The sequence below is a fragment of the Apodemus sylvaticus genome, chromosome 2 (genome assembly GCF_947179515.1).
Source record: "Apodemus sylvaticus chromosome 2, mApoSyl1.1, whole genome shotgun sequence".
NCBI classification, from domain to species: Eukaryota; Metazoa; Chordata; class Mammalia; order Rodentia; family Muridae; genus Apodemus; species Apodemus sylvaticus.
This window is the reverse complement of record NC_067473.1, coordinates 66,106,388-66,130,770: the sequence shown is the minus strand read 5'-3', so window position 1 is coordinate 66,130,770 and position 24,383 is coordinate 66,106,388. Positions and strand designations below refer to the sequence as shown.

The following is a 24,383-nucleotide window of genomic DNA, read 5'->3' as shown; positions in this document are numbered from 1 at the left end:
ATCCAATGGAAAAAAGATAGCCTTTTCAACAAATGGTGTTGGTTCAACTGGAGGTCAGCATGCAGAAGAATGTGAATTGATTCATCCTTGTCTCCTTGTACTAAGCTCAAATCCAAATGGATCAAGGACCTCCACATAAAGCCAGATACTCTGAAGCTAATAGAAAAGAAACTGGGGAAGAACCTTGAGGACATCGGTACAGGGAGAAAGTTTCTGAACAGAACACCAATAGCATATGCTCTAAGATCAAGAATTGACAAATGGGACCTCATAAAATTACAAAGTTTCTGTAAGGCAAAGGACACCATCAAAAGGACAAATCGGCAGCCAACAAATTGGGAAAAGATCTTCACCAATCCTACATCAGGTAGAGGGCTAATATCCAATATATATAAAGAACTCAAGAAGTTAGACTCCAGAAAACCAAACAACCCTATTAAAAATGGGGTACAGAGTTAAACAAAGAATTTTCACCTGAAGAACTTGGAATGGCGGAGAAGAATCTTAAAAAATGCTCAACTTCATTAGTCATTAGGGAAATGCAAACCAAAACAACCCTGAGATTTCACCTTACACCTGTCAGAATGGCTAAGATTAAAAATTCAGGAGACAGTATGAGTTGGAGAGGATGGGGAGAAAGAGGAGCACTCCCCCATTGCTGGTGGGGTTGCAAATTGGTACAACCACTCTGGAAATCAGTCTGGCGGTTCCTCCAAAAACTGGGCACCTCACTTCCAGAAGATCCTGCTATACCACTCCTGGGCATATACCCTGAAGATTCCCCAGCATGTAATAAGGATACATGTTCCACTATGTTCATAGCAGCCCTATTTATAATTGCCAGAAGTTGGAAAGAACCCAGGTATCCCTCAACAGAAGAGTGGATGCAAAAAATGTGGTATATATACACAATGGAGTACTATTCAGCCATTAGAAACAATGAATTCATGAAATTCTTAGGCAAATGGATGGAGCTGGAGAACATCATACTAAGTGAGGTAACCCAGACTCAAAAGATGAATCATGGTATGCACTCACTAATAAGTGGATATTAACCTAGAAACCTGGAATACCCAAAACATAATCCACACATCAAATGAGGTACAAGAAGAACAGATGAGTGGCCCCTTGTTCTGGAAAGACTCAGTTAAGCAGTATAGAACAAAATCAGAACAGGGAAGTGGGAAGGGTTTGGTGGAAAAACAGGGGGAGGGGAGGGGACTGATGGGACTTTCGGGGAGTGGGGGTCCAGAAAAGGGGAAATCATTTGAAATGTAAATAAATATATCAATAAATTAAAAAAAAAGAATGTAGCTGTAGCTATCTGTAATACTTTGGAGGAATAAACCAATTATGAATATTTAATAAGTACCAGTTTTAAACTTGTAGAATTAAGTCAGAAACAAGATGGGAAAATACTTGATTTTGCTAAAGAATAAAATATAAATATTGTCAGCCTTGACAATATGAAGATAAAATTGAAGATGACTGACTTTTCTTGCATGACTAGAAGAGAGGGAAAGAGAGAAGGCATCATAGTATCACAAAAGGAGGTAAGAGAAGCTAGATCCTTTTTACTTGAAGTTTTGAAGAACAATAGTGTAAGGATGAGTGGAGTAGGAATATTCCTTTGAGGTCCAAAGATAATTTATTCAGAGTTTTGTAAATAGTAAAACAACCACAGGGGAGTATGGGAGCTTAGTCAGGGGAAGGTTCAGTACTGTGAGTGCTCTATGTATACCACCACGCTCTTCTTGGATGCACAGTTCCAGTGAGGCAGCGTCTGTAGTGTTCAGTATAGCTGTGAGCATGGAGAAAACATACATGTACACTGAGGAAATAAAGAAATTACAATTATGATTGATGTAGATTGTATAAAAAGGCATACAGTAGGCAGGTAGTACAAATATATACTCCCAGTATGTGAGAAGGAGTTTAAAGCCCCCTTAGACTACATGAGAGCCTGTATCAAACAAATAAACAAAAGCAATAAAGTGTAGAGGACTATATAATTAATTAGATGGATGGATTACTATTTCTTATTGCAGGAGAATTCCCCTTCCTCAACTGTATGCATCAGGTAAATCTAGACCAGCACAACATTTGCGCTATTGGTACCTATGAGTGACTTCCAGTTATTGTTTGGATTCCTAAATGCCTTCCCTGCAGAAAAATAATGAACTGGCTAAGGGTGATGCACTTAGAGTCCACAGAAATATTTTTTATGATTGAAATTTTAATTTACAAGTTGACATTCTACAGTCCTACAGATCACATAGCAACCTTTTATTTGAACTTGACTAGACCATGAAAGATGATGGACTTTTTCTAGGAAAGGACAGACAAAATTACCAGTGAAGAAAAAACATTAATTATATTAAGACCTGTGATGATTTCGGCCAGGTGTGTGTAGAGGAATCTTTTACTAGCCACCAAAAACCTTCAAGATGCCACTACCTTTTAAATTGTCTTCTCTATAGAAGTTTCCCAAGGGGGCTAAACTCTGATTTATTTTTTATTTTTATTTTTTACTCTCCAGGAAGCTTTCCGTGAAGTTTTCTTCTTTCATCAAACAACAGACCCTCTGTAATTTTTTGGACATTTTAATACTCATCACTGAAAAAGTAACTTTATTCACCAGATGCAATTGTCACCTCAGAGGCTTATTGCTGAATAATCTCCCTCTTTCTAGTTCTTTCTGAACTCTGGTGGTTCAAAACTTAGCTCTTCTGACTCAAAACTCCCCTCCAAGCTGACAGAGTCAAACTGGTTTTTCTTAGCTTCTCACTGAATTTCTCTGCTTGGAAAAACTACCTTTGAATTCTATGAACTGAACTACACTTACCGTACTAACTGAACAAACTGAATTCAACTGAGCTCCACTGCATTGACTGAACTCAACTGGACTTATTGATCTTCTCTCTATTCTGATCCATTTCCGTGCTATTGTTAAGTAACCTGTCTTTCCTGTCCTAGGGATAATGGAGTTTTTCCTATCTCTGACTCATTTGCCAAATCTTTCTCTGATTCATCATTTTGTCTGCTCCTCAATTAGATGTCACTTTCAAACATGGCTGCTTCTTTCTACAAACTAACCTTAACTTCATTGTTAGGAATTAAAGGAGTGAACTTAGGGCATGTCTGCATTCTAGCCAGAGGATTAAAGGTGCATCATTCTAGCCAGATCATACAGACTTGGATCTTTGGATGTGATTCCTTGCCAGAGCAGCCATATTGCTTGATTAAAAGTACTCTACGCAACCTGTTATGCTTTGAATATGAAATGACACTCCCTGCTCAACTCCCCCATCCCCTGCTACCAAACTATAGGCTCATGCTTTTAATATTGTTCCCCAGTGGGCAACGCTGTTTTGGGAGTCTGTAGGACCTTTAGAAAGTAGGGTGTAGTTGAACAAAGCAGGCCATTAGGTACAGACCTTGCTTGTCATGTTCAATGATTCTTAGTCTGTGGTGGTAATGAGGAGTGTCTCTTATATAATCTCATTAACATGACCCCTGCAATCTTCTCCTTGTGCTTGTGGTCTGTAAACCTCTGAAACTGAGCCAAAACAAATCCTTCTTCCCTTAATTTGGTCATGCCATTTTATTGTGGTCCTGAAAAAAAAATAAGGGCTATATTTCTTTACAGATTCTTTGTGCCTCAAGCAATATTCAAAGATAAATCTGTTTCATAGCTGTCCCTCCTCTTCCTGCTCCTCACTTCAATATCAGTTCTGGTTTTGGTTTTGTTTTGATTTTTCTTTTCTTTTTTTCCTATTTCTTTCCAACACTGAAATTATTCAAAGCCTTCTTCTATCATGGCCAAGGTATGGGCTTGAAGTACAAAAAAAATGCCTTATCATGTTTAGGAATCATTGTTTTCATTGATAAATGTGGTGAATTGCTCTTCATGAACTCAAGGACATCCATGGTGGCAAACAATGTATCTGTGGACTCACATGGGCTAGAAATAATTATGAAAGCAGCAATTCCTTACACTCAGCTGAAGAGACATTTTGTATGATGCAATAATTCAAAGTCTCTAAAATGATAGCATTTTTTTTTATTTAGGCTAAAAACAATATACCTGTTATCATTTCTTTTGCCAAGAACTGTGTCCTTCCTCTTGCAGGCTCTATTGAATAATCCTCGCTCCTTTGGTGTGGTTTTATTATCACTTGTCTGCCTGGGTCTGTCTTTTTGGCCTATGATGGGAACTTGCTCCCTTTGGCTGCCTCTGTTCCTCCAGTACTCCTCTTCCCCAAGGCTGGCTCTTTATTTCTCCAAGCTTCTCTCTCTGCTCTCTCAGCCTGACTCCGTGCTCCCTAACTCTGCTTTCTACCCTCTGGAGATGTGATCAGTCAGATTGACAGCAGCTGCTTCCCAATTTTCTCCCCTCCTTCACCTATGTTTGAACTATTCAGATCTCATTTTAACCTTCTGCACACATTTCAGCGCCACTGGCTTCTTTCTTTATCTGAGTTTAGTGTTGTGTGATTCTGCCTTGTGTCTCAGAAGCTGCTTGTTTCCATACAGGCTTTGTTACCTTCTCTGTTTGCTGTCTTGTCTCTATAGCTGATCTAAGAGTTTCAAATGATACTACCTACAAACAGGGAAAGAATCTTTAAATTCCCTTTCCCTTGGTTTTTCACTGCATTGATTTTTTTTCCTGAAGACTCTAGGCCAGCTGTCATGTAATAACTTCTCTTCAAACTTTGTCTTTTGATCCTTTCCTTTACTCAGATCTGGGCATTGTTAGGAGGGAATAAGAATGTTCATCTGCTTTGGCTTTTGTGTAGCTTTCTGTTAACTTTCTACTGATGATGAAAATAGTTCTTGTTTTTAATCTTTTCTTCTTTAAAAATTACAGTGTTCTTAAGCCTAGAGCTAATGACTATACTAGGGTGTTTTTGTTTTTCCAGACTAGGGGTTTTAAGGCCCATGAAGAAGGCCTTTCTGTCCTCTGTTCTGCTATCTCTCTCTCCCTCTCTGTACCTCTCTTTTCTCTCTCTCCTCCCCTCCCCTTCCCATTTTCTTCTCTCTCCTTTTCCTCTCTCTCCCTCTCTCTCCTCTCTTCTCTTTCTTGACAGAAACCATCTAGAAAGGCTATGGCAAGCAAGTTTTCTGGAGACGGCTCACCATTTTACATGGCTGATATGGGTGCACTCTGGAGAGGCACAGACCCAGAGACTTCGTCCCAGGATTACTTCTTGCTGATATGCCTTTCCTGACACTATCACACAGCTTAATGATTCCTGGACATCAGCCCACTCTTCTGGGTAAATTTCCAGTAGATCAACATGAATATGAACTTTCATGAATTAATATTATTTAAATTAATTATAACTTAATAGAATTCCTAACTCAAGTCTAATCATTTTAGGAAGAAAGTTTAAGGATATGGTTTTGGTTGTTTTGCCAGAAAGATGTAATAAAGTTTGAATCAAGAATAGAATGTGCTCCCCTCCTGTTGGGGGAAATATTAAAAAAAATGGCCTCCAGCTCTCATGCCCCTTGCTGGGCGGTCTCTCAGGCAGGGGGTCCTGAATACCTCACTCTTCACAATACCCCACACACCCCACTATCTGCCATCTCAATACCTAATTACCGGGTAGAATCAAGACTCTTAAGATTTAATTAACCAATCAGATTTACATATAAATAATATCACAATTTACAAGATGTCAATACAATAATTTTAAAGCCAATTGATAATGATAAAAAATCTATCCCAAGGTTTCTAACCTTACAAAAACTTAGCTACTTGTGGCTGGTAATTGCCACGAGGGTTTACATCCTAGGCCCTGGTTCTTCTCCTCCCCTCTGGGAGGCTCCCTCTCTCTACAACTCTTAGCTCCACCCCCTTTCCCCTATCCAATCACAGACCTTCTCTGCACTAATGTAATTGGACAGGGAAAATCCTGCGACACTCTCCTCATAGCATAGTTAAGTAAAGGCTGCATAATATGGAATAAAATGAGCTTTCATAAATTGCACTGAGAAGAGAAACAGGCTTTGTGACCAAGGAAAAACATTCATTCTAGGTCAAGTCCAAGGATGAACCCACAGATGTGTACGATGGTAAATCAAGGCCTTTTGAAAGTGTTGCTATGAACTTTTAATGAGCTTACAGAATGAGCTTCAACTACTTTGAACTTACTCTCAACATCCTTCTGTAACTCTCCTTTTATGTAACAGTTTATCTATGAGGTAATTTTTATAAAGAACTCTTGTCTAAGAAGGTAAAAATTTCCAGAGGAAAAAAAAATAAAGTGAGGTTTTGGGGGATCTGCTCTATCCACCAAGTGTATATATTTGTATATGTCTCTATATGTGTGTATGTATATGCACTCATATGTAGGTATATTTGTATGTATGTAAGTATGCATGAACATCTGTGGAATTAATGAAACAATTGGCATGGCCAAAGCATGTGTCTGTGTGTGTCTATGTGTGCGCTCCACTTTCTCCTTTCTCCCTCCTCTTTTCTGTCTGTCTCACAAAGTGTTAACAATCTCTGAGCCTCTCACCTGGCCAACAAGAGGCCCTTGAGGCAGAGAGAAAGAGCTCAGATAGCTAAGCTTTTTTCTTAATTCCTGCTGCTATCAGGAGTTAATTTATCAGAAGCCAATGGGTTTGGTCCACAGAGTAGCAAAGAGTTAAAGAAGGTGGAAACTGCTCAAAGAAAGCAGCTTTTAAGCAGATTAACTCCACACTCCCACCATTTTGCTGGTTGCCTCAGTACCTGGATGCCATGGCTGTCCCTCAGCTGTGTGTGTGTGTGTGTACACATATATACATACATACATACATACATACATACATACATACATAGTGATATACATACATAGTGACACAACTGCAATGCAGTGTTTGCCTCAGCTAATCACCTCAGACATAAGTGATTGAAAACCGCTGTAGCTTCGATCACCTTCATTCACCTACTGCAGGAACTCCCCTCTGCTTTACCCTGCCTGGCTGTTAAACTTCACAGGAGAGATTGGGCAGCACTCTCAACCCCTGCCCAGCTATGCAGAGCAACTGAATTGTCTACATTGTCCTTCATTGCATTCTTGCAGCAATAGGTCATTTCTTTATGAATAGAAAGATCATCTGATTTAAATATACATTACATTTAATGGCAAATTTAAAAACTAAAGCCCCACAGACACATCAGTGCAGCGTTCTCCATTTCACCACTGTGATCAAATGAAATAATAGCATCTTTGGGAAACATGTAGCTTAAGGACAAAGCCAGTTATCAAGGCATTTCTCTATTGGGTCCCATATGGGCCTGAATATATCATCAACTGACATCTACTTCATTACTTACACTCGATTACATCAGCTGTGATCACTTGTATAATATTCTGGGACCTTTTGCTTTCTCTCCAAGGTGTAAATGTCAGTACAACATGCATATCTGGCTTCTTCTCTGATTTTCTGTTCTTTCTCCTCCTTTTATATTTTAAGTTCTCTAATAGACAAGTCTTCTAGCATTTTTCTTTCCTTCTTTCTTTCTTTCTTTCTTTCTTTCTTTCTTTCTTTCTTTCTTTCTTTCTTTTCTCTTGGTTTTTTTTTTTGTTGTTATATTCTTAGAAGGCCTACATTGCCTATCCTATTTCTAGAATTATAGAATCTCAAAGTCTAAAGAACTGACCTGGGTTAATGATAATTTTGAGGTAATTGTGTCTTGTGAGATCTTCTTAGTCTTGGATTCCAATATTCTATCTACTGGTTAATGACTCAGTACTCTGGAAGAAAATCTGATTGTTCTTTTACAAAGGGGGAAAACCAGGAATTGTTCTAACATGGAGTAGGTATCCTATGGTGCAGTGTCTGACATGTAATTACCCACTATATGTTTATTATGATTTTTTCACTTCAGTTATGTTTACTTTTCTTAAATTTTGCTTCTCATACTTCCTGATGACTTTACAGATTGTCCTTGGATTACTTGCTCACCACAAGAGATGCTTAGGAATCTTGAAATTCTAAATTTCCATAACATGCCTTTTAGCCCTCTAAATTATTTTCAATTCTTAAGACCTAGACTCAACTACTCTCTAAGCGTGCAGCTATGGGCAGAAATGTATAACCCATCTGCCCCCTCTCTCTTGTCTGTGGAGTTGGGGTGATAAGAAAGCCTCTCGTATCGCATGGTCCTTGTCAGGATAAAGTTATTAAGAACTTGTGCCTGAGGAGCAATGAGCTCTAATAGAGACGGAGGAAGGCGATGTCTCTGCACAGTAGTGGCCGACTCCCTACTGCTCTCGCTGTGCTGAGAAATAAAACTCTGCAGATGAAACACTTGAGCCTTGCAGTCAGCCGGTATTAGATTGGACCCAGATGCTGCCTGTGTGGTGTGACCCTAGGCAAGTAATTCGGTCTCTTCAAGCCTGGGTGCCTTCAGTTTGGGAGGCTTGCCAACTGCCCCCAGCATGGTGGAGCTTTACCTGAAGGGTGGGCAGGTCTGAGAAAACCTTGATTTCTGGGCACACAGCAAGTCCTCGTGCCACTTGTTTAAAAGGAAAAAGAAAGAGATAGACTGATTCTCATGGGCATGGTTTTAAAACTTACTTTGGAAAGTTCTTTGTCATTTATTTTCAATTTGCAGATAAAGCTGGTTTCTTTGTTCACAAGTGCGTCCTTTGGCAACTCTTTCCCATCCTGAAACTTTTCCAAGCTGCTCTGTCTCAGCTTCCTTTAGTGAAAGAATAATTCAATTAGAGTCTAGCACCAACTCTGAACAGAGCACAGGGAGAGACTTCAAAGGGAGGAAGAAAATGAAACTCTCACATCCTGCCTGCTCTTATTGAGTCAGGAATAAACATACCTGACAGGTCGGGTCATTGTCGCTATTACTGTGACTCATTAGGAGCCTTGCATTTGAATATTAGGGAGTGTGTGTATAAGAGAAAAAATAATATGTGTTCACATGTTTGTGTCCACTGGCCTCTTGCCTCCTGAACATGATTTTCCTGTTTTGCCATACCACTGGCTGGGGTAAGAGCAACCAGATAGCTTAGGTTTCACTCTGACTTTCCCCTGAATGGCTCTCTTCCTTGATGCCTGCCCAAATATTTTTTTATTATTATTATTAAGCCAATTAACCCCACCCAGCACTCTCCAGCCGCTCTGCCTGGTCCTGCTGTGACTAGCTCTGATTGGCCAGCCTGCTGTACGTAGCACACAGGATTATCCTTACCATGTAGTCAGCACCCGCTCTTTCCACACACTGTCCTCCAGTTCTCTCAACATTTTCTAGATTTCCAACATGTGCAATGTAAAGCCTGGCTTTTTATGTGGCATCAAACGCCTTACTTTTCCATTGAGAGGGCTCCGAAACGAGTCCGGAGGCAGGGCCGCAGCAGGTGGCGGGCTGATCTTACTTTTGGTTGTCTCTACTTCTGTTTCTCTGCTTTCTGAGTTCTTTGAACTCTTCTCTCTATGACTACAGCCAGCTCGAAATGGATGGTTTTTGTATTCTCTGCTGACCCACTTTCACATCCAAGGATGATTCAGTCCCTAATTCATGTTCCTTTCTCTATTTTCCTCCCTCTGGACTTTGTTTATGCAAACTCTCTATTGAGTAGCTTCTTGGGCTGTCTATTTTATGTCACTTAAAAATACACACTACAGGGCTGGAGAGATGGCTCAGTGGTTAAGAGCACTGACTGCTCTTCCGAAAGTTCTGAGTTCAAATCCCAGCAACCACATGGTGCCTCACAACCATCTGTAACAAGATCTGATGCCCTCTTCTGGAGTGTCTGAAGACAGCTACAGTGTATTTACATATAATAAATAAATAGATCTTAAAAAAATTTAAAAAAAGTAAAGAGAATACATACTACAAATGAAATTGAGTCTTTTCTGGAAATATCCTTTCCTGATTTTTTCTACACAAAAATATTCATCGTCATCAGGTAGCTGTGCTTTTTTCTAGTCTTTCTGTTTATGTATTTTTATATTCCACACAAAGTAAGTAAAACGTAAATGTAAAAAGTAAGTGCTCATCACTATAGACAGAATGAATGAAAAATTCATGTGCACAAATGTATAAGTTTATGCATATAAACCAACATATATACACATCCACAGTCAATATATACATATAGACTGGCTTATATTTGTAATCTTTAGCATATTTTTATAGAAACCATATTGCTTCATGCATGCTCTTTTGGCAACTTGCCTTTGCAACTAAATAATATGTCTTTGGAATTTCTCCATATTACCACACTTTGCTCTGTTCTGTTCATTTGAATTCCCATATTGCATAGCATGGATAGTTATCTGGCCATTTATTTACTGACAGATACAGACATATTCCATATGTCTTGTCATTTATAAATAATGCTATAGCTTAAATTATATTAATTACTCAAATGTATATATGCTTCCTGGAATTAGTTCACTGTGTTGTAGAGAAAAGTGGCATGTACATTTTTAATGAACATTGCTCAATTCTCTCCCCAAAGTCAGCTGAAGTGACTTTCCTGCTGGGTGTGAAAATGTTCCCCACATACTTACCAACTCAGATATTATTGATATGTTTAATTTTGAAAATCTTAATGTCTAGTTTTTAAATTCATACTCCTCTGAGATAAAGCATCTCTGGGAGTCTACTGGTCTTCTTCAGTGAAAGTCTCTCTCTCTCTCTCTCTCTCTCTCTCTCTCTCTCTCTATATATATATATATATATATATATATATATATATACTCACACACTTTCTTCTTTTCATTCTACTTCAAAGTAGAAATCCCCTTCTAAATGAAATCATTTCTTCATGATTCTTTTATATTCTACTATAGTCTCACTTTAGCATCCTCAGATGTTCTATCTTCACAGATTTCTTTTTCTCTTGGCCTTCAAATATAATCAAATCATCAATACCTTGACATAAAAGAGTGCCTTCCCTTCTCCATTCCCTTCAGCACCTCCCCTGTTTTCTGTCCACTGCATCGCTCAGCTTGTGCGCGAGTGCTCAATATCTGCTGCTCTTGGCTCCTCCAATCAATGTGATTAGTGATGATTCTCAGTCGGGATAGTACCCATCTCGATGTGTCTTCATATGTGTTGCTCTATGTCGCCAGTCACAACTTTCAGCACAGTATCCCACTTACGTGCCTCTGACTACCTTCTTTATTTCTAAAATTTCTTTCCTCTTATGACTAAAACCGTGGATGGTCACTCAGTAATTCTGCTTTTGGACATTGGGTATTTTTCCTTCACTTGCTTTTTGGAGATCTCATCAGTACAAACATTTCAACTGATGCTTGCACAAGCTCTATGTAGGAGACTCTGAAGTGACCATCACTACTCTTGATGCCTCATTAAAAACCTACATTAACTTTAACTTTTCCCTAGTAAATTGAATAACTATGAATTCAAGGTCAGAGGATAAAGTGATCTTTACTATCCCATTTTACTCAGTCAAATTCTTCTTATTCCTTTTTGAATTATTTGTTGTATGTATGTATAGTAAGATAATAAAAAATTAATTTTCTAAGTAAATGATTCACCTTCTGAATAGAGAAGTTCATTATGCAGAAAACTCTTTGGCGAGTTGCATTTGTGAATAGTAAGTAGGTCACAGGGTAGCAACAAGGGTTAATTGAGCCTGTGTAATACAAGCTGGTCACTGTAGATCTGGTGTGCTGTTGTTGTCCTGGATACACATTTCAAGCTGAATGTCTGGTTCTAGAATGATGCTGAGAGTAGTTGTAGAAAGACAGAAGGAAAAGGTAGCTGGTAACCAGGAAGGAAATCTGGCGAGAGAAGAAGCCTGTGTGAGAGGGGGCTTATGGAGCTGTGCTGTGCAACGCACACCATAAATCATTCGTCTTGTCTCTCTGGAAACTCTTCAGCATGAAACCCGCTTGCTTCTTGCCTCTGATTAGCTGTGGCTAATTAATTAAAATATTATATTCATTATGAGACTTTCTTTTTCAAATGGCCCTGGTGGTTTTCTGTTGTTAGGTGCTTAATTACATTTATTTTTTTATACTGGCCTTATTTACGGTGTAGCTGACAAGTAATGAAATATTTAAACATATTTTGATAAATTTTAACCTGTTAAATGTCTACAGATTAATCAGCAGTACCAAGGAAATGAATTTCCAAAAGTTTCCTTGTGTCCTTTAGTAATCTTACTCTCTTCTACACTATACCTCTGCTTTTACTTGTAATAGACTGCTATGCTTTTTTAGAATAATATGTACTTTTTTGTCTCCTTGATTTTATATATGATAACTATTGGGGGTTTTATTCATACTGTTGCAAGTATAAGTGACTCATTCCTTTTTTTTTTTTTCTGAGAGATATGCCATTGTGTGGATATATAACAAATCCTGTACTCATTCATCATCCGTTGTTAGACAACAGGCTTTTTTTCTAAGTTGGGACTATTTCAGATAAAGTTATAATTAGGTGTGACTTTGTATGTGTATATACATGTATTTTCCAGTATGGTTCCTGTTTTTCCATTCCTTTAATAGTGTCCTTAAAGAAGTTTTGAACATTGAAATTAAATATAGTATTTTTCTTTGATATTGCATGCTAAAGGACTCAGGAAATGTGGCATGAGGGCCAGGTAAAGAATTTGCGCATTCATTTTTACTTAGGGTTGGCAGGTTGAAAGACTTTTTCTTTTCTTTTCTTTCTTTCTTTTTTTTTTCTTTTCTTTTTTGATGGTGGTATCTGAACAGAATATGAAGAGTTACCATGGGAGAATGTCTCAGATAGGTGTTAAGAGTAGGTACTGAAAGGATAGAAAATAATACAGCCTAACTCTAATGACCCCAAGAAATCAGGAGTTTAAAATGCTATCTCGCTTTGTTAGAAACTAGGTAAAAGGTCACATTCCAGACCCTGCCCTTTGTTTAGACCTAGCAGAAAGGCCTTGAATAGGTGTTCAGGGACCCACAAGGTAACTGGAAATGGGCTAAGCTTATCTTGCTTCTGTAAACTTACGCCATTACCCCTATGCAGGAGTTCACACAGCTGTAGACATTCAATAGGAAACTAATTGGTCTACTGAGTGTGGGCTCCGATAATTTAAACTGATTGGCCTAAAAACTATGGAGTGGTACAAATCAATTGGCTCACATTTCACGGGCTTTGTCGTAAACTTATAAAAGCTGTTATGATTGGCTCGTATTTTGTGGGCTCTCCATGCTAAGAAATGATTGGCTTGTGATTCGAGGGCTTTGTAGTAAACTTATAAAAGCTGTCGCAATTCGGCACTCGTGGTCCTCAGTCCTCTACCCCTGTGTGGTGTATGGCTGTAGAACCCAGAATTCTGGAATAAAGAAATCTTCATGCTATTGCATCGAGACCGTTTCTAGCGAGTGATTTGGGTGTCGCATTCCGGGGTGTGGGGTGCTGGGGCACCCTCGGTTTTGGGGGGTCTTACAGTACAAAGGCCCTGGATACATTGGAATAGTTTGCAAACAAGTTGGATAAATTCCTAGAAACATGAAGCTGGGGCTGGGGAGACAGATTATTTGGTCAAATGCTTACCTTGCAGGCACAAGTACAGTCTTGGTGACCTGAGTTTGATTCTCTAAAAAACATTTGAAGAGAGAGAGAAAAGCTAATGGTCATGGTCCACTCATGTAATCTCAGGGCTGGGAAGAAGAGCAGATCTCTGGAATGCTCTGGTAAATTTCATGTCCATGAAAGATTTCGTCTCAGAAAAAAAATGAACAAAATGAGGTGGATGGCATGCTAATCTCTCTCTCTCTCTCTCTCTCTCTCTCTCTCTCTCTCTCCCTTTCTCAGTTTCTACTACTCTATCCACACCCTTCCCTATGCCCTAAATAAACTCTATTCTATACTATACTGCCTTGTGGCTGGTATATCTTGGTGAAGGGATGCCTCAGCATGGGCCCCCAGAGGAATCCCTTTCCCCACACCTTACTGCACCTCCACCAAACAAACCTTTTCTTCTTTTTTCTCGTTATTTTTTATTTTTATTTTTATTTTTTTTTATAAAACACAATACCTGCAGGTATATCTGCTCACAGGATAAACATAAACTCAGACAGGCACATATAAATAAAATACATATAAATAAAAACAAATCTTTAAAACATTGTAGTCCTCATCTGCCGATCACCAGTTCTATCTATCGTTTGATCGATTGACCTATCTGTCTATGGATCTATCTATTTATGATCTATTTTTTGTTTTGTTTGTTTTGTTTTTCAAGACAGGGTTTCTCTGTGTAGTTCTGCCTGTAGACCTCAATTTATAGAGCTCAATCATGAAAGTAGAGATTCAAAACAATAAAACAATCCAATTAGAAAATGATAAATGGTGTGCCTCGAACTCAGAAATCTGCCTACTTCTACCTCCCAAGATTAAAGGCATGCACCACCACTGCCCGGTCATCTATTATCTTTTATTCAATCTTCTTATTCAAGAAGTCACAGCTAGGTCAATTAGGTAAACCCACCCCCACCCCCACCCCACCCCCACCCCCTAAAAAAACAATACATCCTTGACATTAAACTCATATAAAAGTAACTGTCTCTTTAAATGAAATAGTCTTTCATAGAAAAATTTAAAGTAGCCTACCTTGAACAAAATGTTTAAACTACTTGTCCGTGCAGGGTTTCAGACCCTGGTGTATCAAAGCAATACACAGGTTTGCAGGGTTTCAAACCAATGAGGTGTATATTCAATATCTTCTAGGATCTCCCAGCATCCCTCGATCCCCCCCACCCAATCTCTCATCTCCCTCACTCCCTCCTTTCTCTCCTATCTTCCTTTTTTCTCTTGTTCTCTTCTCTTCTCTCTCTCTGCTCCTGTACTTTCTCTCTCTGACCTCCCACTCTTCCCATTTGTGTGGAGACTTCCTGGACCTCCTTCTGAGAGATCTCTGAACTTGTCTTTATCTAGGTTAATTTGGCTTGAATTGGCTCATTTCTCTGGGCAGAGATACTTTATCAATTGAATTCAGTCTTAGGATACAAATATTATGTCCAAATCAGGCTCCCAAAATGGTAATGCTGGTCACAATGCTCTAAACCGGAGGGTTGTGTCTTGATAAACAAAAGGATTGTTATTAGGTAAACAGGAGCCTAAATTCAGCATTTCTCAGGAATCTGAGGGGTTTTGTTTACCAGAATTTCCCTTAATTTACACCCAAAGGTCAACTACCTCAGGCAAGGAAAACTAGTTCCAGGTTAATCCAAACAGCCTGCATCTACATAAAGACCCCACCCTGCTGACTGTCAGATAAAATCCTCTTGCTTTTCTGCTTTTTACTTCACTCTTCCCCACCCTCACCCAGAGATAACCTTGGCAGTTTCATCTCCAATAAACCTTTCTTTACCTTTACTTTATTATGCTTTATTATGGGCTTGCTTACAGCAAATTATTGTGGAAAATGCAGTTCCATTTTCAAATGTTAACCTTGAACTATCAAAAAGAAAGACGAAGCAAGTCCATTTACAGCAACCAAAAATAAGAATGTTTGAGAACAGATGTCCCTAAGGAACTGAATTTGAACTAAAGATTTTCTGCACAACAAAGGAAATATTCATAAAATAAAAAAAGAAACCCTTGAAATGAAGCAAAATATTTGTGTAATATCTAAATTATAGAAGGAATTTATAGAGCTCAATCATGAAAGTAGAGATTCAAAACATTAAAACAACCCAATTAGAAAATGGTAAAGCTTTTTTTTCCTCAGAGCATAAACCTGCCTCTTGGTTTTTAAGCATGTGAAATAATACTCAATTCTTAGTCACTAGGACTTATAAATCAAAGGGATCATCCTAAATCTTCTCAATGGCTATGACAAAAACAATAGCAGATTTTTTTCAATCTCTTAAATATAAGGAGTTCTTTTGGTTTTTCATTTGTTGGTTTGTTTTGTTTTTGTTTTTGTTTTTGTTTGTTTGTTTGAGACAGAGTTTCTCTATGTAGCCCTGGCTGTCTTGGAACTCATTCTGTAGACCAAGATTACCTCTGCCTCCCATCTGCTGGAATTAAAGGCATGAATCAGCACTGCCTGCCTATTGGTATTTTTTTTTTTTTAAATCGGGAAATCTATTTTCTTTCTTTTCTTTTCTTTTCTTTTCTTTTCTTTTCTTTTTCTTTCATATATAAATATCTCCTCTAGACACACATATACATGCACATACATATACATACATATATACACATATATACATATATATATGTCCTTTCTACCTTCCTTCCTTCCTTCCTTTTATACAAGTGGACTGCAGTTTCTCCTACTTCCTTTCCCTTCCCAGCCTGTCCCCACAGTCTCCTCTCTGTCCCCTCCCCCAATCCTTTCTCCTGTGTTTCTCTTCAGCCTTCCCATGGCATAACAAGATGCAGTGGATTAGGTACCCTCCTCCTATCCTGGCTAGAGGTGGCAGCCAAGTAGGGGGAAAGTGTCCCTAAAGCAGGCAAAAGAGCCAGAGGCAGTCCCCATTCCCACTGTTAGGAGTTCCACAAGAAGACCAAGCTACACAACTGTATTATATATGCAGAGGGCCTAGATTCTTTATTTTCTTTCATGGTGCAAAACATGGTTTGTTTTGTTTTGTTTGTTTTGTTTGTTTTTTTGTTTTTTTGTAAAATCTGGCTGCTTTTAATGCTTTCTTTTTCAAACATTTTAATTAAACTTTATTATAAAAATGTGCAAAGAAAAAAAAAATCACATACAAAAATTAACTATCCCCTGAGTCTAAACAACTTAAAAAACTTCCACATAGTTAAAGTAGCGATGTTTTCTTCTAACTCAAGTTTTGAGCAATTTAAGTGATATTTTTGGTAGTCTCTCTCTCTCTTTGTGTGTGTGTGTGTGTGTGTGTGTGTGTGTGCGCAAACTTAGACTTTGTCTTGAGGCATAATTTTTGTTGTTTGTTTTGGGTTCTTAATAGTTTCAGTCATGATTTCTCTCTGTAGCAAATGCTGTCCAGGAACAATCTTTTTTTTTTTTTTTTTTTTTTTTTTAGCACAGGTTGGCTTTGAACTCGAGCCTGTGCTCTTGGCTCTTGCTTCCCAGGTGCTAGGATTACAGGTATAAGCAATCTCACCTGCCAGAGTTTATAGTTTTGATAGGGATTTCTTTTAATTTTATATTTTTCACATCTATTTATTTATTTGATGATGGAATGCAATTATAAGTATATGAAATCATTTTACATTTTTTATAATTCGTTGATGATCTTATTTCAATAATTTCCATAACTTTCTCTTGTACTTCACTGTGGTTTATTTTCACTACTGCAATCAAGCTTTTAACATTGCTTTCTGACATAATATAATCTACCGTTAATCTTACCAAGTATGTTTTTATTGTTATGCATAATAGTTTTTAATTTCCATCGATTTCATTTGGTGCTTTGGGATAGTTTCCTATCCGAGTTTAACACAGCCAGTCTCTCTGCTTCCCCATGAACATATGGTACACAGTTATAATTACTGCCTGAATGTCTTTGTCTTTAATTCTGACATCTGTGTCATTTCAGGGACAGCTCAATTAATTCATTTTGCCTGCTTTATGAATTATGTTTCCTACACTTCTTTACGTGCCTGCTACATTTTAATTAAATGCTAGTCATTATTTTTTACTCTTTTTAAATTGATATATTCTGATAAAAAAAATCACTGACCTCCACTTTAGAAGATTTTAAAATTTCTTGGAAATAGTCTAATTCTGTAGAGTCTGGCTTTAAAGATTTGTGTGGTGGGAGCAAAGCAGCATTGAATTCAAGGGTAATTCTTTTTTACCCATAAGTCAAAACACTTAGGAATCTGCATTTTCTTATCTATCAGGTTCAATGTATCTGATCCATTTGGAGTTGAGTTTTGTGCAGGGTTATAAGTATGAATGTATTTGGATTCTTCTACATACAGCTGCTCAGTTTGCCTAGCACCGTTTATTGAAGATGCTGTCTTTTTTTTTTTTTCAGTGTGTATTTCTGGCTTTGTTATATAACATAAAGTGTCCACAGGTGTGTACATTTATATCTGGGTATTCAATTTGATTTAATTTATCAAGAACAAAAAATAACCCAATTAAAAAAAGGGGGTACGGATCTAAACAGAAAATTCTCAAAAGAGGAAAATCAAATGGCTGAGAAACAAAGAAATGTTCAACATCTTAAGTCATAAAGCAAATGTAAATCAAAGCTACTTTGTAATTTCATCTTATGCCAATCAGAGTGGCTAAGATCAATAAAATAAGGGACAGCTCATGCTGGCAAGGATACAGAGAAGGAGACTATTCACCCATTGCTGGTGGGACTGCAAACTTGTACAGCCACCACGGAAATCAGTGTGGCTGTCCCTCTAGAAGATGGGAATAGATCTACCTAGCTATACTAATCTTGGACATATAAGTTGGTTTATTCTACCACAGAGATACTAGTGCTAGAATTACAGATATGCAGGACCATGCCTTATTCTCTGATACTTACTTGTTTATTTACTTTTAAAGTCCTTGAAACTGAATTCAGGTCCTTATGCAAGCTAAGGAGCCATGCTGCCAGGGAGATACATCTTCAAGTACAAGAATTTTTTTTTCCCAGTGTGAAAGCTAGGAAGTAAAGAGAAATAAAAGGAAGCGGAGCCAAGATGTACTCTTCAAATATCTACCACCATGACCTTCTATGGTTTTCCTCCCACCACATACTTCATAGTCTACTCAAGTTTTGAGTTTATAAACCATTGCTTACATAAGATCTATTACATGATCTATTCAATGCAGACACCTACAGATGAGTGTTTTACTAATCAAGCCATCTCTCAATCTGATAAATATGACAGTATTTGGTAGTCTCAGTATTACCTGGCTTTAAGTTGTCTTAAAATTCATGAGTGTTTATTTTTTATAGTTTTTTAACCCATTTTCATTCTAGATGATATCTATTACTTTATCTTTTTGTTCCCTCAGAAATATCTAATATGCTGTTAATCAAATGCAATGTATTTTCAAATCACAGTCCTTACATTTTTCATTTAAAGGTATTTTGTTTCATATATTATTTTCATATCTTTTATTAATGGCTACATTTTCTTTTACCATGTTGAAGGTATATAACAGTATTAATCTTTACTACCCCAGTCTATTGCTTCTGTCATGTGTATCATCCCTTAATCTGTCTCTAATAAGTAATTTTTTCATCTTCATGGACAATATATATGAAAGAATTCTTTTCTTGCATATTTTTATTAAATGTTAAATATCTGAATTTAATACTGGTAGAATATAGAACTCTGGATTTTGTTTGATGGTACAGTAACTATCTGGAAACAAACTGATATTTTGAAAGCTTATTTATAAGTCATAACTAAAACTACCTTTTATACATGGCCAATCAGCCCCATGGCTGAAGTAATAAGCTTGTTAGGATTCCAGTCAGTGCTAGCTGAATGAGGAGCTCTCTCTGTTCTTCCTTGTGAAGGTGCCACCTCTTTCTAGTCCTGCTGAAATTGGAGTAGTCTGCTTGCTTACTCTCAATGGATGTTCCCTAGCTGTGCCCAGTGTCTTCTTCACATGTAGTTGTTTATTAGAAGGAGTGACGAGTCTTATGTAGATTCTCAGCTCTTACGGGACTCATTTCTCTTTGCTGCCTCTTCTGGTAATTAGCCACTTTAGCGTCCTGGCATCCAGACTCAAATCTTGACTCAGAGAGCCTGCTTGCCAGGAGGGGCATAGGTACAGACACAAGGTCTTTGATGTCTACCACAACATTCTGAGGAGTTCTATTCAGAGATCTCTACTCCGGCAAAAACCAGGATTCTTGGCTTCAGTGCAAAAATAGACTTTTCAGGATGAGCTAGTATAAACAGAAATAGAGTTTATTAAGAATTTTTCAGTAGATTACAAGTACGAAAATAGAGAAAGAAAGAGGCTCTGGAGCAATGAGCGAGGCACATTGCAAAGCTGACTGTGGGTTTCTTAAAGAGTCTTACTGTATTATCTCCACAATAGCCATAAGTAGCATTCTGTTGGATTTTGAGACTGTTAGAATTATTTCTAAGAAAACAAAATGATGACAGCGGTTCCAGGATGGTGACAAGATTGCAGTTGATGAGGTAAATGTTTAGACCACAGAGATGCAGGAAATTAGAGTGGCTTCACTGTAAACAAGGTTTGCTTGAGATTCACAGAAACTGTGAGACAGTAATGAGGCCCTACTATCCAAGTTGCATACATTCAGGCCGTCTGCCTGGGCCACTGTTATTTTAGCACAACACATTAAGATATGGAATGAATGCTTTATGCCAGCCGCCTTCCCAGCAAATGCTACTAGTGCTAGAACTCTTGCTTCTAAGCTGCTGAGAAGCTCCCCCTGGTTCCCGAATGAGGGGCTGATTCATTTATTTCCCATGTCTTCTTGATTTTACCTGTCTTTCTATCCTACCTATGATGTTTGGTTTGGGTTTCTCTTTATATGCTGCCTAAGAAAATACCTCATAGCTTCTCCTGGGGCTTCTCTCCTTTTTTTTTTTCTGCCAGGGATTGCTGTCTGCTCCATCTGCTGTCCACGGCCTAGAACCAGTCCGATGGCCATTTTGAAACCTTCTTCAGCTTCTAGAAGCCACCTGCTATCTTTAGCTCTGACCCATCTCCAATTTTTCAAAGCCTAGTCTAACATCCCCTTATCCTCTGTCCTTGGCTGCATTTCTCTTTCCCCTGTTTTCCTCAGCCATGGTCAAGAATTGAGTACATTGGACACACTAGAAAATTCTGAATAGATGCCTAATTTAAGGCAGTCCCACAAAACAACTTAATATCTTTGTTCACATTGATGCAACCAAGTATATGTGAAGGTTCTTGGAATTTAGGGTATGGATGTCTTGGGGGGGTCACCATTCCACTCACCACATGGCATGCCTGCTTTCCAGGCTCTAGGCAGTGTAACACTTCAGGGCATAGGACTTTGCTTCCCTACCCAGAAAATAATCCTAATATTTCTCTAGTCTCAAGATTGAGCTTCTAATTTTGTCTTCTCCATCTCTCTCTAAGATTTTACCTGGTTAGGACTCATACAAGCAAATAGAAGAGCATTATTGTATTCTATTTTGTGGCACTATCATGGACCACCACAAACAAACACTTTATAATGTGCAGAAATTTATTTGTTTATTATTCCAGAGGTTGCAAAGTCCAAGATTAAGGGTCTGGACCCTTAATCTTGAATGCTAGAAGAAAGCATTCTTACTGTACTGTTTCATCAGAGAAGTACAAGAAGAAAAATAGGAGGGGAAAAGAAAAAAAAAGAGACAGTAGGAACCAGTGAAGGAATGAGGGGAGGGAAATAGAGAGAGGACAGAGTGAGGGAATAAGAAAAGATAGAGAGGGAGAGGAAGAAGGAGGGAGAGTCAGAGAATGTACCAAGCTTTTTTTTTTAAGGAATTCACTCCCACCATATCAGGATTAATCCATGTTAAGGGCCAAGCCTTCATGATCTAATCACACCTGAAGGATTTTTATCGCTGCTGCAGTAGTGATTAAGTTTTTAGTACATATGCCTTGGAGAGCATACGCAAGCCACAACAGGCACAGGGAATTCTGACATATGACTTTGACTGACTCTCCACTTCTTTCCATAAGCTGTAGTAATTTTTAACTCTTTTAGAGGAAAAAAGAGATGTCACAAATGCCTTCCAAGCTTATTGTTTAGACGTAAAATGTATAAGTGATAATGAGAAGATGACTATCCAGCCATTCTCTTAATGTGAAACTTATCAGATCCATAGTAATTCATTTAGAATTAAGTCTAGCATAGTGTGGGGCAGAAGAAGTCCAAGAAGGTAGCAAAGGGATTTCATTGGTTTGTCAGAGAAATGGGTCCCCACCTATAAAATGCCTTGGAAGGTTAAGGAGAAAGCAGGCTACAGGTCAAACCAGCCCCAGATTACCTAGTCTAGTCAACACCTCATTGGGGCTAGGTGTGGCCAGACCCTTCCTTTCCAAAGCCCTGCACTAGAGGACCCAGAGATCACCTCCCCATCAACAGATGAATGCCTTGAATGACTGAATGAATCAGCAACATTGCAGATGGTAACAGAGAAGGAAGAGAGCTTTTTTCCTCCTAAGACATCAGCCATATGGAAGGAGCTTCAAACTAGAATTGTGATAATGATCAGGATCTAGGAGCCAGCTGGTTTTTCTGATCTGTCTGATGTGGCTCCTCTCCCCCACTCTGCTGTTTCACACTGGAGGAGGAAGATTGTGTTGTTTCTACACTTGGCAGTGACACTGAGCTCGTGTGACCAATGGATTATATCAGGTCTCGTGGGCTAGGATGGCTGGCACCTAAGGCTGCCAGCCTAAGGAAAATGCAATGTAGTCCCACTGAAAGCAAGAACAATTAATTTACTTTTCCCTAATGCCACGATCTACTTTCTCTCTTCTCTGTGCCTAGTTCTCATTCTTGGGCTTTTTAGGGGGTTCACCCCACCCCCAAAAATATGCAAATCCAGGAACAAAAAAGAACAGTGACATAAACAACAAAGGTAGACAAAGCTAGTATGTGTGTATGTTATCTGCAGTCCAGCCCTCCAAATCCTGGCTCGTGTGTGTGTGTGTGTGTGTGTGTGTGTGTGTGTGTGTGTGTATCATCAAGTTCTAGCAAAAGATTTATATGAACTGAGATTGAGCAATTTTCAAACAGCATTAGCTTCCTGCATTGCCCCTAGCTATTTTTCATCATATTTCTAAGTGTTTATTGCATTCGCACTATGTGTATCACTTGCTTTTTCAGTAAAATAAATATTGTAAGAGGGTTAATTAGACTTAGAAAAGATGAAACAAACAAAACATGCCATCCATAAACATGCTGCACTCCTACGTAAGCAAACGGAAAGTGCTGCACGGGAGCCAGCCGAAGGAAGAGCTGCAATCTTAACTCATGCTTTTGCAGCAACAGCATCAATAACAAATGCATTAGGTCACCAGACCGGGCGAAGCTATGAAGCACTCCAAACAACTCATTTGCTTCAGGCTTTGCCTCCCTGGTTGGCCACGCCTACAGTTGTCCTTTCCAGATCCTTACTTTAAACCACTCTCCCACATCTAAGATTGAATAATTGTTTTATAAATGAATGCTTGAGAGAACAAAGAAGCACACAAGTGAGGCTCCAAGGGACCAGTTGGCTGTCCTCCAAGCATCCCAGGGTGCTATGCCTCATCTCAGTGGAATGAAGGTCTACCAACCACCCTTCAGATCTTCCCCCTCAGCTCAGCATCATTATACTTACTGTGTCTCTGGCATCGTCCGCTCTTACCTGCCAGATCTACCCCCTTGCGAATCTCTGAGTCTTTGCTGCTTGCTTGAGCTTTAAAGGCAATGTTTGTAAGAGTGCTTGCTGTGTATCAGGCAAAACATATCTTTGAGCCATTTGGCATTTGTTGGTGTTGTAGTCCTTCTCATTATTCATCACATCTTAAATGTGAAACAAGAGAGGATCAGAATTAGCACAGGCTTCCTACACAGCAAGAGGAATGAACTATAGTATTGACCTGGACCCAAGTAATTGCAAGACCTTGTAGTTTTGTTCCTTGTAACTAAAGGAACAAAACATAGATCTAGATGGACCTTTGGAGGCACATGGAACACAGGCCAGCTTTGGTCCCTTTAGTAGTTAATTCTGCCTGTCTGGGTCTCTAGTCCTACCTACCAAGGATGTCATCCTGTTGGATGACATAACAGGTTCTGTTACTCAAAACTACCTGAGTAGTTTCTCTTTTGAAAACACCAGAGACCTAAATCTCTTGAGCTGTTATCTGCTTTTATGTCTCTCCTTTCTAGCACTCTCTTTTTCTGGCACTGACTAAAATCCCCTTTTATTATGTTACTAGCAATAGTTGCTCTGATAGTCAGAGACACCCGGATGTCTCCAGGAGTACCTAGAGAGTTGCCCCTTGTTTGCCTATAAATAATGAATCATTAACTATATTTACATACCAGAACATCAGCAGGAGTGCAATAATGCTAACCAGTGCAGAGCACAGCTGGTTCCCAGGGAGGGTGGGGATGATTCACCACCTGCTGAAGAAAGCCTAGCCTCATTTCCTCCCCAGCTCAAGGGGATCTATCTAACTAAACTTCCATTCTGGCAGCCAGTCTTGAGGTAGGAGGGGCCTGTGCATCTCTGGCCTAGAAGAGGAAGTACAAGAGCAGAGTGGACAAGCCCAGACAAAGACTATCTTGAACTATGCTCTACTCTTTCCTTGCCTTTCTCCTGAGTGTGTTCTTGGGTGGGTGCACTCGCCTCTCGCAAGCCTACCTTCCAATCTTTGCTTCCATCCCCATGCCTTTAACATAGATTCTCTGGTGCTGGCTTGCCTCTCTTGACCATGTTTCTCCAGTTACTGAGATATAGCTGGGCATTTCATGAC

At 38.8% G+C, this 24,383-nt stretch overlaps 1 long non-coding RNA gene across 1 annotated transcript; it reads right to left on the bottom strand.

The window, feature by feature from the left end:
* Positions 1 to 1,644: 1,644 nt before the first annotated feature.
* On the bottom strand, positions 1,645 to 24,102 carry LOC127678539 (uncharacterized). Its single transcript, XR_007976589.1, has 4 exons — positions 23,950 to 24,102; positions 23,270 to 23,427; positions 8,581 to 8,704; positions 1,645 to 1,801 (listed from the first exon to the last, which is right to left on the bottom strand). It is a non-coding gene; the product is annotated as an uncharacterized LOC127678539 (long non-coding RNA).
* Positions 24,103 to 24,383: the final 281 nt, after the last annotated feature.